Here is a 17,638-nt window from a genome sequence, read left to right as displayed (position 1 = left end):
ACATGTCAGATATGAGGGGAACATGTCAGATATGAGGGGGACATGTCAGATATGAGGGGGACATGTCAGATATGAGGGGAACATGTCAGAGATGAGGGGAATATGTCAGAGATGAGGGGGACATGTCAGAGATGAGGGGAACATGTCAGAGATGAGGGGAACATGTCAGATATGGGGGAACATGTAAGATATGGGGGAACATGTCAGATATGAGGGGAACATATAAGATATGGGGGAGCATGTCAGATAAGGGGGAACATGTCAGATATGAGGGGAACATATAAGATATGAGGGGAACATGTCAAATATGGGGGGGAGCGTGTCAGATATAAGGGGGACATGTCAGATATGAGGGGAACATGTCAGATATGGGGGATAAGATATGAGGGGTAACATATAGGGGAAAGTACAAACCTTTTCCTTTGTTTTCTGGTTCTCCGCTCTAAGGTCTTCATACTCGCCTATTGCTATAAAGGGAAAAAAGGGAAAGTAACATTATAACATCATCAAAAGTTTCCTGTAGGAAAACCCGGGTCCCCAGCTAACCTCTCCTGTCTGTTTGCTAGATCAGGATGGGGTGAACATAGACCACAGGGGAAGGGCTTCTGCTTTCGGGAAGTGTGAGTCCTGTAAGCTGGACACCACATCTTCCTAGGTCATCAGGAAGGTTAGGACTGACTCGATCAGGGTGTGAGGCAGAGGCGAGGACGGTCAAATGTCATCTCACACACTTTGAGTGTACTGTGAATGAGTTTGAGTCCGAGTCCTGTGAGTCTACCTCCAGTACCCAGAAGTTTCATTAGCACCCCTTAATTATTGAAAGGGAGCTCTGACGGCACAGTGGCAAGAAGCTTTGCTGCAATCCCAAATGCACATGGTTCGAGGCTACCAGCTGCTCTGCAGGAGAAGAATAGGCAATCCCCTTCCTCCTCCTCCTCCTATGTGATTAAATACCTCTGTATGAAAACTGGCCGGAGGGTCAGATACCGGTAGTTACAGCTTTACAGTAGAGAACAACAACAACGACGATGATTAAAATAAGAATTAGTGGATCCACTTCTTAGAACCACAACTCAAAGGAATGCTTTATAATGAGAGAACTCAATTCAATGCGTCTGAAAACAATTACATTTTCAAAAGAAAAGGCATGACGGACAACAAGCAAGCGTTCCTCACACCAGTTCTCCAGCAGCCCTCATGCCGCCACCCCAACCACTGAGTGAATGAAATGGTCTTTGGATCTCAAAACAAAATAAAAACCAATAAAATTTCCTCTTCCCCTTTTCAGCAAAAAGAAACAAGAACTAAGAGCTGCTAAAAATAGGCCTTTACACCCTCTGAACAGTCCATGGTTCCAAATCTTACTACAGTATCTGACGTTGTTGCAGAAAATAAATATATAAATACAATAGTCTGCTGAAAGGCTAACAATAAACAGAGTGATTGAACACTCTTTTCTTGGTGACCTACTTTACAGATGTAAAGAACAAAAAATAAAGACTTATAAAACCAGGGTGTCATAATGACTTTAGGAAAATCATTTTCCCCCCCTATTTAAAATATCAGGTAACAGCTCTGAAGGCTTTAATAAAATACCAATACTATTATTCTTCCACAGGCAGGCCTGGGGGCCTAGTGCTTAGGCAGTTGCACTGTTCAACCCCAAAGGCACAGAGTTCGAATCTAACAGCCTCTCTGAGGGAAGAAGATGAGCAATCTCCTGTGAGATTTACAGCCTCTGAAATCTCCCACTAGAATCAGGTAGCTACGGCTTGGATCAGTTAGTTCTGACTAGGTAATAAAAGAATGGCAGAGAGATTCTTCCACTATGTTGCCAACTGGATCCAGATGAAATGTCATAGATTCTCAACTACTCGGTCTTTCAGAACAGCATTAATCAAAGTGGTGAGAAGCTGCGCTGCAATCCCGAAGGCACAGAGTTCAAGTCCACCAGCTGCTCTGCAGGAGGAGGATGGGAAATCTACTCACATGCAATTTAGCTGCCTCTGAAAACCCAGCAGAGGGTCAGCTATGGGTAGGTTCTGACTCTACAGAACATAATAACAACAACAACAATCTACTGTAACTTAATGCAGCCACAGAAACTACAGAGAAATGAGAGCAAAGAAGAATGAGAGCTGGAGAGGCTGCCAGCGGAGGGGCCGGACATAAAAGGAAGAAAGGACGTGGAAGGTTTACGTCTATTTCTATTTCTTCAAAATTCAAAATAACAAGCTCATTGCCCTAAACAACACTAGATTTTTAAAAGGTAGATCATTGTGAATACACAATTCCATTCTCAACACACTTGACAAAAACGGATATAATCTATTAGTTTAGTTACTTTTTTTACAGTGTTAAGGGTCATGGAGAAAAACTTACTACTTCAGAACTGGCTCACACTGTAAAAAAACCAAAACAAATGTATAACCTAAAAAACAAAACTGAGCTCGTACCACTCAAAAGACTGACAGTAAAGCCCCTTCAAATGCTAAATGAACCAAAGCATAAGGGAAGACGAATGTGACCCATTCTCTATCACGTGAAGACAGGCAATCTTGGTAAGACTTTGGCCCTCTGTTTACAAGTGTAGCACGATTAGGTACATGCTGCTGTTGTTCTTAGGTGCCAACCAGGACGCTAAGTGACCCTGTGAACAATATATTACCAACTTGTTCAGTCCTGCACCACTGCATGATGTCCACCTTGATCAAATCCACTGCAACAATCACTGTCAATCTATCTTGTGGATTCTTCCACTCTTTCTCTGACATTATACCTTCCCCAGCATGATGTCTTTTTTCAAGGACTGGTCCCTCACGACAACATGATCAAAGCACGTGAGATCAATTTTCACCTTCCTTGTTTCAAAGGAGCACCCTGGTTGCACTTTTTCCAAGAAAGATTTGTTTGTTCTTTTGGCAGTCCGTGGCATATTCAATATACGCTGCCAACGCTACAATTTAAAGGCACTGATTCTTCATCAGTGTTCCTTATTCCGATGCATAGGAAGTAAATGAAAATACTACGGCTTGGGTCAGCTACATCTTTATATATCCTTGCTCTTTAGAACTTTAAAAGAGGTCCTCCACAATATATTTCCTTAATGTTGTTGCAATGTGCTGTCAAGCCAACCGTGACTCTGAGAGACCCTATACACAGTAACTCTGAACCCTGCTCTATGCTGGGCCAATTTCATCATCTCTGATACACCTACCCTCATGACTCCCGTTACTGTGTCAATCCATCTCATTCAGAGTCTTCCTCTCTGGCACTGTCCCTCCACCCTTCCAAGCATGCTGTCTTTCTTCAAGGACTGATCCCTCCTGGCAACATGCCCAAAGTATGTGAGACAGAGAGTCAAAATCCTTGCCTCCAAGGAACAATTTCAACATAATTTGATTACATACGCACACACACACACACACACACACATATATATAAATTTCTTGAGTGCTGCTACCATGGACGTTGACTGTGGATTCGAATAAACTTAAATCATTTATGACTCCAATCTTTTCTCTCTGTATCATGATTCCACCTACTGTCCAGTGGTGAGGACTGTGGATTTCTTGACGTTGAGACGTAATCCATATTGAAGGTTGTTGTCTTTGATCTTCTTCAGTACGTGCTTCAAGACTTCACGTTCCTCAAGCAAGGTTGCGTCAAATGCATAACACAGTTTGTGGATGAGTCTCCTTCCAATCCTGATGGCATCTTCTTCTTCACACAGTCCAGATTCTTGAATGATTTGCTCAGTATACAGACTGAACAGGGATGGAGAAAGGATACAGCCCTGATGTACACCCTTCCTGATTTTAAACCACGAAGCAATCCCTTGTTCTTTCTGGACAACTGCTTCTTGGTCTATGCCTTGTCGCTGTGTGCTGCCGAGCGGGAACCAAGCCACAGCTGACCCTCCAGTGGATTTTCAGAGGCTGTAAACTGCACAAGGACAAACTGCCCATCTTTCTCCCATGGAGCAACTGGTGGATTTGAATTGGATGCCTTTGGGTGGGCAGCGCAACTCCTTACCACCAAGGCCCCAGCATTCTGGCATATGTGTAGGGTCTGGGAAACCCCTAACACTTTAATGTGCTTATGTGAAACATGTATTACTTTGGACATGTTGCAAGGAAGGACCAGTTCTTGGAGAAGGACATCATGCTTGGGAGGGTGGAGGGACAGCGCAGGAGAGGAAGACTCTCTATGAGGTGGATTGATTCAGTGACTAGAGTAATTGGGATGGAAATGTCAGAGACAGTGAGATTGGCACAGGTTAGGGCAGAGTTCAGGGCTGTTGTACATACAGGGTCGCTATGAGTCACAGGCGTCTCGATGGCACATAACAACAACAACAGCACAGGAAGGGTGGAGGGTCAGCAAAGGAGAGGAAGCCCCTCAACCAGTTGGTCTGACGTGGTGTCTGTGCAGTGAGCAATGTGTCAGGAAGTGAGAAGCAGGACAGAATTGGGTTCAGATCTTTTGTTCACAGGGTCGCTAGGAGTCCTACTCAACTCGACCACATCTAACAACACATCACAGTAATTAAAAAGTGTGGCCTAATCAAATAAAAATGAAATCTTCCCTTCCTACCTCCACTCCCTAAGAAAGCCAGTACTTAAAATCTAAAGATCTCGGATTTTTTAAAGACAAGTTCAGCCTCAACCCTGCCCCAGCACTTTGGCTGAGGGTTTTGGGCAAATTTGTTAAGTCTCTCAGTTTTCTCACTTGGAAGATGGGAACAATACTTATGTCTCTATTAGACTATTGTTATTAATAGTAAATGGGTTATTGTATATAGAAGTAGTTAGGAGTTCTGGTGGCCTTGTAGTAGAAAGCTGTGCTGAATTCTCAAAGGCACACGGTTTGAATCCACCAGCTGCTCCAAGGCAGAAGGATGTGCCATCTCCTCCCGTGGGATTCACTGGCTCTGAAAACCCACTGGAGGGTAAGCTGTGGGTCGGGTCCAACATGCACAGCATTAGAAATCACCTACACATAAGGGGTTCGGTAGCACAGGGTGTTATGTACTGAGCTGCTAACCTAAAGGTCAGTGATTAGTATCCAGCAGCCAGTTCAAGCCTTGGACACCCAACAGACGACCACTAGGAGTCACAACTGGCTCCATGAGATGGTGGGGGTGGGTTTAGGCTTAAACATAAGCCTTTTTTCTTTAATCCCTCTGGGTTTACTGCTATCTGCCTTTCACCGAGCTGAGTACCAAGTACAGAGTTGGTGCATGGGTTGAATAAATGATTGACTCTAGTGATCCTTTGAGGTACAGCAATTAAGTCAAATGTTAACATCACTCGGCTAATTACGACAACTCTGCACTGTTGTTGCCACAAGGTCTCTTGGAGCAGATCTTGACTCACAGTCATCCCACATGACAGAGCAGAAAGGCCCACGAGTGTTCATCCAGGATGTCACCCTTCCGGAAGCAGGTCTCCAGGTCTTCCTTCCATGGAGGCCTGGACAAGTTCAACCCACCAATCTTTCAGTTAATAAGCGTGTGAGCGCTGCACCACCAGGAGGTCAACTCTCACAGGCAGTAATGGTGAAGGTGGAATTAGTCTATCGAATGCAAAGTCATCCGTGCGTGTAAAAAAAAATATGTATATATCACTGAGCACCTATTTGTGTGCAATCTGTAAAAGCCCTAGACTCGGTTGATTACACTATCCCTGTTATTCTGTCCAGATGCCCAGATAGATGCCTGACACACAGCAGGCACTGGATAAACATGTGTTAAATTGAGGAAGAACGGAAGTATGTCCTCACGTGAACAAGTCATCAAGACAACAAACCACATTTCCCACATTAAGAGTCTCCTACATCACGTTACATCAGCATAGTTCATAAAAACAAAGCTTTAAACAGGCATCAAACATAAGCAGCAACACAGTGCCTCGCAAGAGCTTCTAATGGAGCTTCCCAGCCATTGAGTCTGCAACCTGAGCCGCGTGGAGCTTTGCGACACCTCGCACTAATGGAGAATGAGGACCTCAGTCATAAAAGACTGTGTTCCATTAGGACACTACTCTCCTCACTACACATCCCAATGGGTCCTGCTCTTAAAGCCAGGAGTAAAAATAAAAAGAGAGAGAGTCATTTATACCTCACTTGTTAATTAAAGCATTAGAGGAGTCAGGGAAAGTGCTGCTGATAAAAAACAAAGGTGAGAGAATTCACGTCTACAAAGAAATGATGGTAAACCTGAAATTGTCACTCATCATTTGTTAGAAAACACTGCCTGGTACTATGAACTAATTGTGTTTTAGAAGTACTCTCAACAAGCTAGAGTCAGGATTTTCAACTAGCCAATGGGACAGAAATTTAGGAAACTGAGGAACTCTAAAAATGTCTGTATCATTATAACAAAATCTTAACCTGATGTGCGCCATAGATAATTTGAAAATCACACAACTAAGAAAAAAAAACCAACAAAACCCAACACAACAAAATCTAACATTCATGGTTTAGAAATGTGCTTTCACATTTAAAATGTTTAGCCAGCATGAGATAATCAGAGAAAAATAAAAGTTTTGTTTCTACTTCATTTTAAAGCAAAGAATGGTGGTCTACCAGCTTTATAGGATAAAGTCTATATAACACAACTGAGTTTAAAATTCATCATTCCAGTTTAGAGAATTTTCCCTGCAGCTGCACTTACATTACAGATAGCTGTGAACAAGCACTATTATTTTTAGTGCACTTGAATTGTAAAAAGAGTTCAGAATTTACAGCACAGTTACAGCGCTCAATGTACCGCACATCCAGTCTTCTCATTTGCATTTTACACCAGGATGATCAACTCAACAACTCAATTCACTGTTGTTGATTTTGAACTGTCTCGTCACTGCCTTGGAATCTATTCAGCCTGTATGCTAACAAATCATTTGAGAAGCTGGACTCTATGAAGAAAAAGGCAGCATCAAGATCAGAGGTATATTACATCAACAGTGTGTGTTCGGCAGATCATACAACCTTGTTTGCTGCAAGCAAGGCCTTTAAACACCTGCCACAGAAAATCAAACACAACATTCTTCAATATGGATTATGTCTCAACATCAAGAAGACAAAAATTCCCACCCCCAGACTGACAGACAACATTATGATAGATGGAGAAAAGACTCAAATTGTTAACAATTTCTTTTGCTTGGATTCACAAGCAAAATCCTTGGCACCAGCAGTCAAGAAATCAAATACTGCAGTGGGAAAGTCGGCTATAAAGGAACTGTCCAAAGTACTGAGGAGCAGTGATGTCAGTCTGAGGATTAATGTGCACGTGACTCAAGCCACGCCCCTTCCAATCACTTGCTTTGTGTCTGAATGCTGATCAGTGAAGAAGGATGACAGAATACTTGGTGCCTGTGAGTTGTAGGGTTGGAGAAGAGCACTGAACACCCCAGGAGGCCAAAAGAGCAAACAGATGTCTCTCAGAGGAAGTGCAATCAGAATGCTCTTCAGAGACAAGGACAGAGAAACTTCATTTCACATACTTAGGGCATGTTAAGAGGGGCTGATCCTTGGAAAGGGAATTGATGCTTGGAAAGTTGGAGGGTCAGCCAAAGGGAGGAAGACCCCCAACAAGAAGGACTGACACAGTGACTGCAACAATGGACTCAAGTAAGTCAGAGATGACGAGGACGGCGCAGGACAGGACAGGGTCCAGGTCTGCTGTTCATACGGTTGCTCTGAGATGAGCTGAACGCGACTCAATGGCACCTGACAACATCACCGACCTTCAGCAGTTTCCTGAAGCTGACAATCACGTGGTGGGAGACCACCCATCTTCCACCTGAGGCGCAGCTGGTGTGTGTGAACTAGAGAGGAACTGCCTGTGGGTCAGGAGAACAACTCCTTACAGCCTGGGCCACCAGGGCTCCCCACGAGTATATGCATTTGTCACAATCAGTAAATCAATACTGACAAACGAATATTCCTAATTAAAGGCCAAGACTTCCCTCACGTTTCCTTCATTTTTACCAAATGTCCTTTGTCTGGTCTAGGATCCCATCCAAGACGCCCCGTTACATTCAGCAGCCATGACTTCTTAGACATCTCCTGATGGTGACTGTTTCTCAGTCCTCTTATTTTTTTTTACTGGCCTTGACAGTTTTAAGAGCTACCAAGTACATGTCTGAACAAGGAGTCCTGGTGGTGCAGTGGTTAAGCACTGTCTGCCAACTGAAAAGTGATTGGTTTGAACTTACCAGCTGTTCCTCAGGGAAACAATATGACAGCCTGGTTCCATCATGATTTACAGGTTGGAAACCTCACGGGGCAGTTCTACTCTGCTCTAAAGGGTCATGATAAGTCAGAATTGATTGACAGGCAGTAAGTCATTTGGTAGAATATCTTCGTATTGGAATGTATCTGATTTTCTTCATTATTAGATTGACGCTGTAGGATTTGGGCAGGAAGACTCTTGAGGAAAAGTGTCACTGTCACCCCATTCTATTAGAGTTATACATTATCAACATGACCGATCAATGTTAACATGTTAAAATGGATTCTTGATCATGTAGTGGAGGGAGTGTTTGCTAGTTTTCTTACTCTCTCCCTAAACTCTCCAAAATCTACTCTTTGGAAGAATCCCTACACACAGTCCACGTTTAAGGACTAAGTTATTAGAACTCTTCTGTAGGAAACATCTTCCCCTTCACTTATCTATTTAATCATTTCCTTGTACGACCATGGACTCAGGAATAATGATTTCCTACTTTGGATTATGAGCCAACAGTACTTTCACTGGTGCGACAATGGACCCCACTCTGGGCACTGTCTCTCGTGTCCTTCTCGCCGAGCCCCGTCCCTGTGGCTTCGTTCATTTGTTTTCTTGGGCACCTCCGTGCCTCCTGGCCCAGTAAGGTGTTTCAGGCTCACCTTCTAGATCTGCTGCCCCAGCCGGAGAGCTGCCCATTCTCCAAGGACTCCTGGTCCCTTTCACCGGAGAATCGTATCCAGAAACCAAAATGTGGGCACCAGTAGTTCTCACCGCTCCTGACAAGCCTACACTCTACCAACTGACCGAGGGAGAGAACGTGTGTGCATACCAACCAGGAACTGATGATGCTTCCATCTCTCCACGTCTCTGCATATCAGCATCCGTGTCTACACTAAGCAAAATATGAGTTCATAGCAATGTTTCCGACTTAACCATTTCCAGCGGCATTCTTTTAGTAACAAACAGGCTTAGAAATGCCCATCGATTAAGAAAGCATTAAATATATTGTTGTAGGTCTGTACAATGGAACATATTATCCAATCAATTTCAATGATTTAGCACTGTATATGCTGGTACTAAAAATGCTATTATTTCTATTAATTGAAAATATACACACACACATACACACACATGCATACACACACACATGCATACATACAATGACAACATGTCTGGCAGAAGCAGCTACCAAAGGGTACAGCGAGACATGTGCCTGGAGACAGAGGGTGGACACCTGCACTGCCAACAGGGTGACTTCTTAAAAGGGTAAAAAAGAACCCCCATAAAATCTTGGATTTTATGGTTTTCAGTCCTTTAAATGGGAACAGATACACAAGTTATCTCTGGTATTCAAAATCCAATGAGATTGAAGAAATGATTAAGGGAAACAAATGTCTATACAGAATCCTATGGTGAGATAATGAAAGTTAAGAAACATTAGGTTGTAAAGCAGAGGTAGTTGTACTTACCACTTTATATGTTGTTGTTGTTATGTGCCGTCATCTGTGACTCATAGCGTCCCTGTGTACAACAGCCCTAAACCCTGCTCTATCGCTTGCCAATCTTATTGTCTCTCATACACCTACCCCCATTCCTCCAGTAACTGAATCAATCCATCTCATGGAGGGTCTTCCTCTTTTGCACTGTCCCTCCACGCACCCAAGCATGACGTCCTTCTCCAAGGATTGATCCTGCCTTGCAACATGTCCAGAGTATCTCAGACAAAGCTTCAGAATCCTTGCCTCCAAGGAGCAGCCTAGTTTCACCTTCCCTGGGACGAACCTGTTCTCCTAGCAGTCCATGTTATATTCAATACTCTTCTCCAACACCACAGCTCAAAGGCATCAATTCTCCTTCTATCATCTCTAGTCATTGTCTAGCTTTCTGATAACTAGTAAGTAAGTGAAAAGCTCATGGCCTGTATCAGGTGTACTTTAATCTCCAGAATGACATTGTTGCTCTTCAATACTTTGAAGGGGTATCTGATGTACACTTTTTAAAACCTCAGATTGGTTTGCATACAGAAGTTGTATACACTGTGTTCCACACAGTCCTTCATTCACACTGTATTTCACACGATCGGTCCCATACTTTCATTCATAATCACAAGACTATGGAAACAGCCCAAATGTCAATCAACAAATAAATGAATTGAGAAATTGTGGTACTTACACATGATGGAATACTATGCAGCATTCAGGAACAACAATTTTTAAAAAGACTACATAACCTAGGAAAAGTATGGAGAGCATTATGCGAATTAACTCAGTCTCACGTTGGCTTTCACTTAGTATGATAACATGCTTGTCGTTTTGTTTGAAAGTAAGAGTGAAGATTTACACATTAATCAGAAGTGTTAGGGAAAGGGTGGAAGTCTGGCCAGAAGACACGATTCCTCGCCCCCACGGGTGGTGTCCCTCTCCTGGAGGACGGCCCCGTGGGTGCCTCTTCACCTGGTTCACCAGCTCGACAAGGAAACCACATTTGTAACAAGAACCCTGATGATTCAGATGCAGTTGGCCCTGGACCACATTTTGAAAAATATTGGTGTCAAGTCAGGTCTGTACTTGAAACCTACAGCAACCGTTTCTTTCCCAACGGCTCTCAACTGACTGGCTTGTTATGGATCCCAGATTGACAACACTGCAGCTTTCTAGAATGAGGGCTGGGCTGCAGTCTCTTTTGTCAAAGTTTTAGGAAAAAAGAAATAAACACTAGCATTTTAGTTACTTTCTAGCCTAGAAACAAAAGGAATACTAGAAGCTTCTTTCAAATACTATAATATTAATTTCAAATACAAGTAACTCTACTTTAAGAATGACTAAGTATGAAGGACTGGAGAACATTATGCTAAGTGAACTAACTCAGTCCTATAAGGACAAATGCTGTACAGGACCATTATTGTAGAAATAGATAACTGGTAAAACATGCTTGAGGATTTAAGGGGAGAGCGTGGGAGCAGGGGGTGAGGACGGGCAGGGTGGGGTGATCATAGATCATAGAGTCACACAATCTGATGGGTGGAGGTAGGGGTGCGTTAAGGAAATGGGAACGATCCGTGTGAGAAACAATGTATAGGAACTTTGTACGTAAACCAATATAAAATTTTCAAAGAGTAAAAATAAAAAGAGAGAAAAAAAGAATGACTAAACATCCCTATGTCCCTTAAGTACCATTTCAATAATCTTGGGGAAATGATACTAAGTCTAAAGATGAAAGAAGGTTGGTTGGCTTGCTTTAAAATCAATTCCCCTACCACAAGGAACTCCTTTTAAATAGTGTTAATGCAAGATTAACCCATAACTTTCTGAGCTTGTTTTTAGTTTTACGAAAGAGCATCCTTATTTTTAAGTGAAAATGACTCTTCTAAAGCTTTACCATCATCTCCCCTGAGATCAGAAGTAGTAGATGGTGCCCAGTTACCAGGACCATTCACAGATAGATCCCGACAGAATGGGAGATAAATGTGGAACAGAAGCACAAATTTAAAAAAAAATAATAATAATAATAATCCCTAATCAAAGAAGAAACAAAATCCAGACCTAAGACTGGAGGATTCTTAGAGACCACCGCCCTGGTGAGGGAGCTCTGGTGGCCCAGAGGGTAGGGAGCTATGCTGTTAATTCTCCGGTGATTCAAAGCTATCACAGGGTCCGAGCAAGAAGGATGGGAAAGCTCCTCCGGTGAAATCTAGTCTCCAAAACCCGCTGGAAGGCCACCTGTAGTTTGGCTCCAACTCAACACCAGAGAGCTTTTTAGTTTATTGCCCTGGGATACTTTTTAGATACTTTAAAACTAACCCTTGAGGTCACCATGTAGCTAGGTAACAAACTAGCTTTAAAACACACACACACACACACACACCAAATTTTAAAAATTAGGAAGAAGTTTCATCAAGTTCCAACCATATTTCTATGCTGACTGGTTTAGTGGACATTTGTTTGTGGATTGGCCAGCCTGCTTCCTCTCAGGGAGCAACTGAATACCCCATTCTGTTTAAACAACCAGACCAATCCATCCATCTTTCTGGAAGCTGCTAGCTGAAGTGCCCTGCCCTCTCCTAGCCAAAGGAAGCAAGCACATGACCAACACATCAGTCCAATCAGACACCCTTCCAGGGACTGACAGGCCTGTCACCAGCTCTAGACTCGGAACAAGTCCCCAGCAGGGACACGATCTCATTTATCTCACAAACTCTGCTGTCTAGCACGGTGCCTGGCTATGAATATTCAATGCATGTGGGATGAATGAATTAGCCAGAAAATCATGTACCTTCAACAATTGCTTAAAGTCTATCATTTTCCAGCAAAATCCTGGAAAGGGAGCAAATTGTATGATGTTTTATAAAGGAACCGTCCACTTTAGCAGCTAGGAACTGTGCATCAGAAATAGGATCCAAAGTTGCCATTTCTCCATGCATTAAGGATGTCAATCAGTGCAATAAAATAAAGCCCCCCAAAAAGACAAAAGGGACATTACCTCATTACCTCAACATCTGCTTGAACATAAGCAATCACACACTGGCTAGTATTTTTTTTTAAGGGACATAATATAACTTTCTAGAAAGACATAATATAGCTAATTATACCATTCACTGGAAGGGAACATACAATGTTTTGAAGTAATTCAGAAGTGGGTGTGATTTACAAGGCACAGAGTCTAAGGAATGGTAAGTATAAATTAGAGATTGTTCATATTATGACAGACTCCGTCATTACACTTCACAACTTTTGTCACAAGCAACCTTATTCACCATCCTACTGAAGGCTTCACATTGGGGAGGGGCTGCTGTCAGCGCTGCCATTCACAAGCCATGCGAACCTTCTTTGTGTCTGAACACTCTCCTGGAGAATGGGTTCAAATCGGAGACTTAAAACTCGCTGAGGAGGGAATTATATAATGACGCCTAAATACTCACCAAGAATGTGGAAAAGATTTCAAACCTCACTAATAAACAGGGCAAGACAGTGTTGCTTTTTTTGTTAAAGACTCCTATTTTTCTCAGCAGATTGGCAAAAATTATGAAACCTGACACCACACGCACTGGCCTGGAATCCATTCCAAGTAACAGAGACCCCGGGGTAGAGAAGAACTCCCGCAAAGCGTTTTCAAGGCTCTAACTCTTTACAGAAGCAGTTTACCTCATTTCTCTCTCAGGGAGTGGCTGGTGGGTTTGAACCATCAACCTTATGGTTAGCAGACGCATTTTTTAACCACCATGCCACAGATGGTGAGTGCGTGCACTCCTTCTGAGAGGCATTTCTGTAATGTCTAGAGGAAACATAGGTAGCACTGGTTGCCTAGTGGTAAGATGCTGTGCTAATAACCCAATACCTGTGATTTAAATCCTACAGGAAGGCAATCTCCTCCAGTGCAATTTGTTGTTGTTGTTGTTGTGCTGTCGAGTGGTAGGTAACTCACAGCGACCCTATGAACGAAAGTCCTGGACACCTCCTGTATAATTTTCGTCCTTTCTCCCGGTTCATAGGGTTTCCAAGAGGCAAGCTATTTCAGAAGTGGATGCCACTCCTGCTTCCAAGCTTGTTTTAATTGGGGAACTCCACCAAACACTGTCCACCGTAGGTAACCATTATCACATTTGACTCATCAGTGTCATGGTGTTCGGATTCACAGCAACCACGAGTTACCTCTGTACAGGAAGTGGACATATCAGGGTTACACAAACTAGAATAATGTTTCACCAAAGACAATTAAAGGCAGGCCTGAGGGCTGCGGAGTAGAGTCACCCACCTTTGGCTCGGAAGCATGACTTTCTGTCCGCTAGGCCAACTGCTCTCTCTAGGCTGTTGCTGTTGCTGCTGCTGTTGTTGTTGTTGTTGTTGTTAAGTGCCGTCGAGTCGTAGGCAACTCATAGCGACCCTATGAACAAAAGACCTGGACACCTGTATAACTTTGGTTGTTTCTCCAGGTTCATAGGGTTTCCAGAGGCAAACTATTATGGAAGTGGAATTTACTGCCTCCATAAAACTGCCGGAGGGTCAGCTATGGATTGATTCCAATTTGGCAGCACATAACAACAACAACAACAGCAAAAACATATCTAAACATGCCATCTAATCCAATAATTCTACTTCTAAGAATACACTGTAGTGGAGCTGGGGGGGAATCCTTGTGTAAAGTGCTGTGTAACTATGGATTTATTTGTATAGTAAGTTGACGAATGATCGTCTCTCCACTAGACAGAAACTTAATGGGACCCCCGATGGTGTGGCTCACATTCTCTACCTGCAGGGTGGCTCACGATCTTCACCCAGACACCTGGGCTTCAGAAATGATACCCACCGGAAGCCACACCTACTGCCATCCAGTCCTTCTGCCCTGTGCCGGTCCTGCAGGCCAGTCCAGCCCTGCTGCACGGCACGGCTTCCCAGGCTCAGCCGACCGCTTCATCACTCATGGAGCAGCTGGCAGACCTGATCCACCAACCTTCTAGTTGGCAGCCTAATACGCAATCCTCTGTGCCATCAGGGCCTCGACATATTCGGCAGGTAACTTGGTAAGGATTGGTCAAAGGAAGGTCGTTCACCTAATATTAAAAAGGTTGGGGAGTATTTACAATAATGGTTCTTATTCAGAAAGCAATTAAATCATTGCCATGAGGTTGACACCAACTCTTGGCTGACCCTCCAGCAGGTTCCCGAGGCTCATCCTTCTCCCTGAGAGCTACTAGGGGATTTGAACCACCAGACGCAAAGCCTTTGGGTTAGTAGAGCCACTCCCTGTAGACCAGGCCACCAGGGCTCCCCTCAGATAAAATAAGAGCATTGGAATTACCACATTAGCAAGTAGTGAAAAGTAGTAAGAAAAACGAGACGACCATGACATCGGTTTACCAAACTGCCCAAGAGTGTGTTCAAGCACCTCGTCTGTGATTCCATCTCACCTCCCTAGTTTTCCATTTGGTTCCATGGATCAAAGAGCAATTAAATACTCAACGTGCGTTTTACAGTCTAAGATCTAATGACAAATAATCGCCCTGGGTATAATCTCTCTCTGCGGATCCTCCAGCAGGTTTTCAGAGGCTATAAATCACACGGGAGGAGACAGTCCGTCTTTCTCCCTTGGAGCAGCTGATGGATTCAAACCACTTGACTTTGGGTTCCGAGTCCAGCTCTTTACCCACTAGGCCACTAGAGCACTAAGAAGTACAAAATTCACACTGAAAAATATTCCAACAGCTTGGAACCAGACTTCGTATCCTAAAATAATGCGTATCCTCCACCGGAAAACAGTTTCAAGGTGTGTTCTCCAGGCTTTGGGATGATCTTAAATGAGGAAATCAATCTTTTAAAAGCAGCAGTGTCACAGATTTCCCCCCCCCAGTACAATGCAAAACAATTAAAAAAATAAAGCCAGAAACCAGAATTCCCCCCTCTTTTGCAAGCCTCCATCCAACATAGGGCTGAGAGCCTGTCCCAAAAAGCCAAACTGCTTATGGATGGTGGGCACTGTTAATCTATCCTTGTGGTTACACACGGAATAAAAGGAGTTGTTGTTAACTGTCCTGTGACTCATAGTAACCCTTTACACAATAGCTCTGAACCCCACTCTATCCTGAGCCACTCTCACTGCCACACCTATCTCCACAAGACCAGTTACTGTGTCAATCCATCTCATCTGGGGTCTTCCTCTCCTGCCTTGTCCTCTACCATTTAGTATTTGAAAATTAACCATTAGTCAAAAGATCTAGTACCTACTCTGAGGTTACCAGTAATGACAGAGCTGGAAAGTAAATCAAGAGTCTGCGAAAATAAACATAAAGAATGAGAAGGATTGTATGAAACACAATGCGAATGAAGGATATTGTGAACCACATTCTCTCTCTCTCTCACACACACACACACACACACACACACACACACACACACAGAGTCTGTGAAACTTAGAAAGAACACACACATAGAAACCAGCCTCTCCCTAAACTTAAGAAAATCCCAATTTTGTTCCCTCTCCACACTGGCTATGGACCTTGGGATAATGGTGAATGGGAAGTGGAGACCATGGGAGAGGCAATGCATCTGAAACTTTTCCAGTACTTTCTCCAAGTGGCAAAGGAATGTGCTGTGCCCATTCCATAACTGTGGAAACAGAGACTGTGTAACACTGGGTAACTGGCTCCATGGGCTCACAGTCAGTAAGCAGTAACTTGAGCTTTCGTGACCCCCATCTCAGCAGTGGACAGCCTTCAGTTTCAAGGAAGAGGTGACAGGTTCCAGGACCATGGGGAGTAATCTAATGTTAGGACTAGTCTTTAGTTGAGTAATGGCCTGACTACCCAAAAGACCCACAGACGGGAAGTGTCTTCAAGTTGACAGAGCCGGTGAAGAAGTGAGAAATGGAACTAGACGCCAAGGCCCCTTCCCCAGAGTGACTCCGAGAAGTCATTCTGAAAGGCACTGGTTCCTACACAGCCTTACTTCCCAAATCGGGATGGATGCCTCCTGGGCCCACTTTCTCAAGGCACCCTGGGTCAAGAGATTCAAACTAGGTGTCAGGTTCACACTTTGTCACCGATCTGGATCTGGCTTTGTTCTGAAAAGGTAGCTGATGGGCGAGATTCACTACAACACCTTGTGACTGTGGGGTGATCCCCAGCCTGCGCGGGCAGAAAGGTGTGGGCGCGGCCTGGCCACACTGCGGCCCACCGCCAATCGCGCAAAGGCAGGGCACCCCAAAACCGCAGTGTTGGCTCACCGACTAATGAATGGCCAGGCTCGGACCGTGATAAGGCACAGTAGGGCCTGAAAATCCCAGCAGAGTAGGAAAGAGAAACTAGGCAAATCCGCTTGTGAGGGGCTGGGAAGGCGGAGAGCAGCGCGGCAGGCCTCGCGGCGCCTGCAGACGAACGGGGTGGGGCGGCGGCGGGGACGCGGGGCCTGCGGGGCTGCGGAGCTCCGGGCACCCCGTCCCCCGGCTCCCGCGTCCCAGACGCTCCGCTACCACCGGCCTCGTCCGCGCTGCACCGGCGACCTCTCCCCGGCCCCTGGAGCAGCGACAGCGCTCCCGTACCGCCCTCCCGCACTCCGCCCGCGCCCGCGCCCGCGCCCGCGCGCCAACCCGGGCACCGGGCATGGAGACGCTTCTCCCCGGCTGCCGGGCCACCGAGGTGACCATCACGGCCACCACGCCCCCGCCCGCTCCCACCTGGCGGGCCCCCCGCCCCACTGCGCACGCCCACCGGGCCCCGCGCGCGCCCACCTTGCTCCTTGAGGCTGGTGATGAGCTGCAGCTGCTTCTCCTCGTCCGAGCTGTTCATGTCGGCGCGCGGGGCCCGGCCGCAGAGCGGGAGCCGAGCGGGGCGCGGGGAGGGAGCTAGAGGCCGGCGGCGTGCGGCTCCGCCACCCGGAAGTCGGAGCCGATCCCGCTCCTCCTCCTCCTCCTCCT

At 45.0% G+C, this 17,638-nt stretch overlaps 1 protein-coding gene across 1 annotated transcript in view; it reads right to left on the bottom strand.

Annotated features, from left to right (window-relative positions):
* The window catches only part of KIAA1598 (KIAA1598 ortholog), a 121,396-nt gene extending 103,892 nt beyond the window's left edge, over positions 1–17,504 (bottom strand). The window contains exons 1-2 of the mRNA XM_006879908.1: positions 17,453–17,504; positions 415–467 (exon numbers count right to left, since the gene is read on the bottom strand). The gene's annotated coding sequence lies outside the window, so the exon portion shown is untranslated. The remainder of the gene's footprint in view (positions 1–414; positions 468–17,452) is intronic.
* Between the last annotated feature and the right edge of the window lie 134 nt (positions 17,505–17,638).

The sequence above is a fragment of the Elephantulus edwardii genome, unplaced genomic scaffold (assembly GCF_000299155.1).
Source record: "Elephantulus edwardii isolate Elephantulus edwardi_28Jun2011 unplaced genomic scaffold, EleEdw1.0 scaffold00006, whole genome shotgun sequence".
Lineage (NCBI taxonomy): Eukaryota > Metazoa > Chordata > Mammalia > Macroscelidea > Macroscelididae > Elephantulus > Elephantulus edwardii.
The sequence above is the reverse complement of the archived record's forward strand: the minus strand, read 5'-3'. Positions and strand labels throughout refer to the sequence as shown.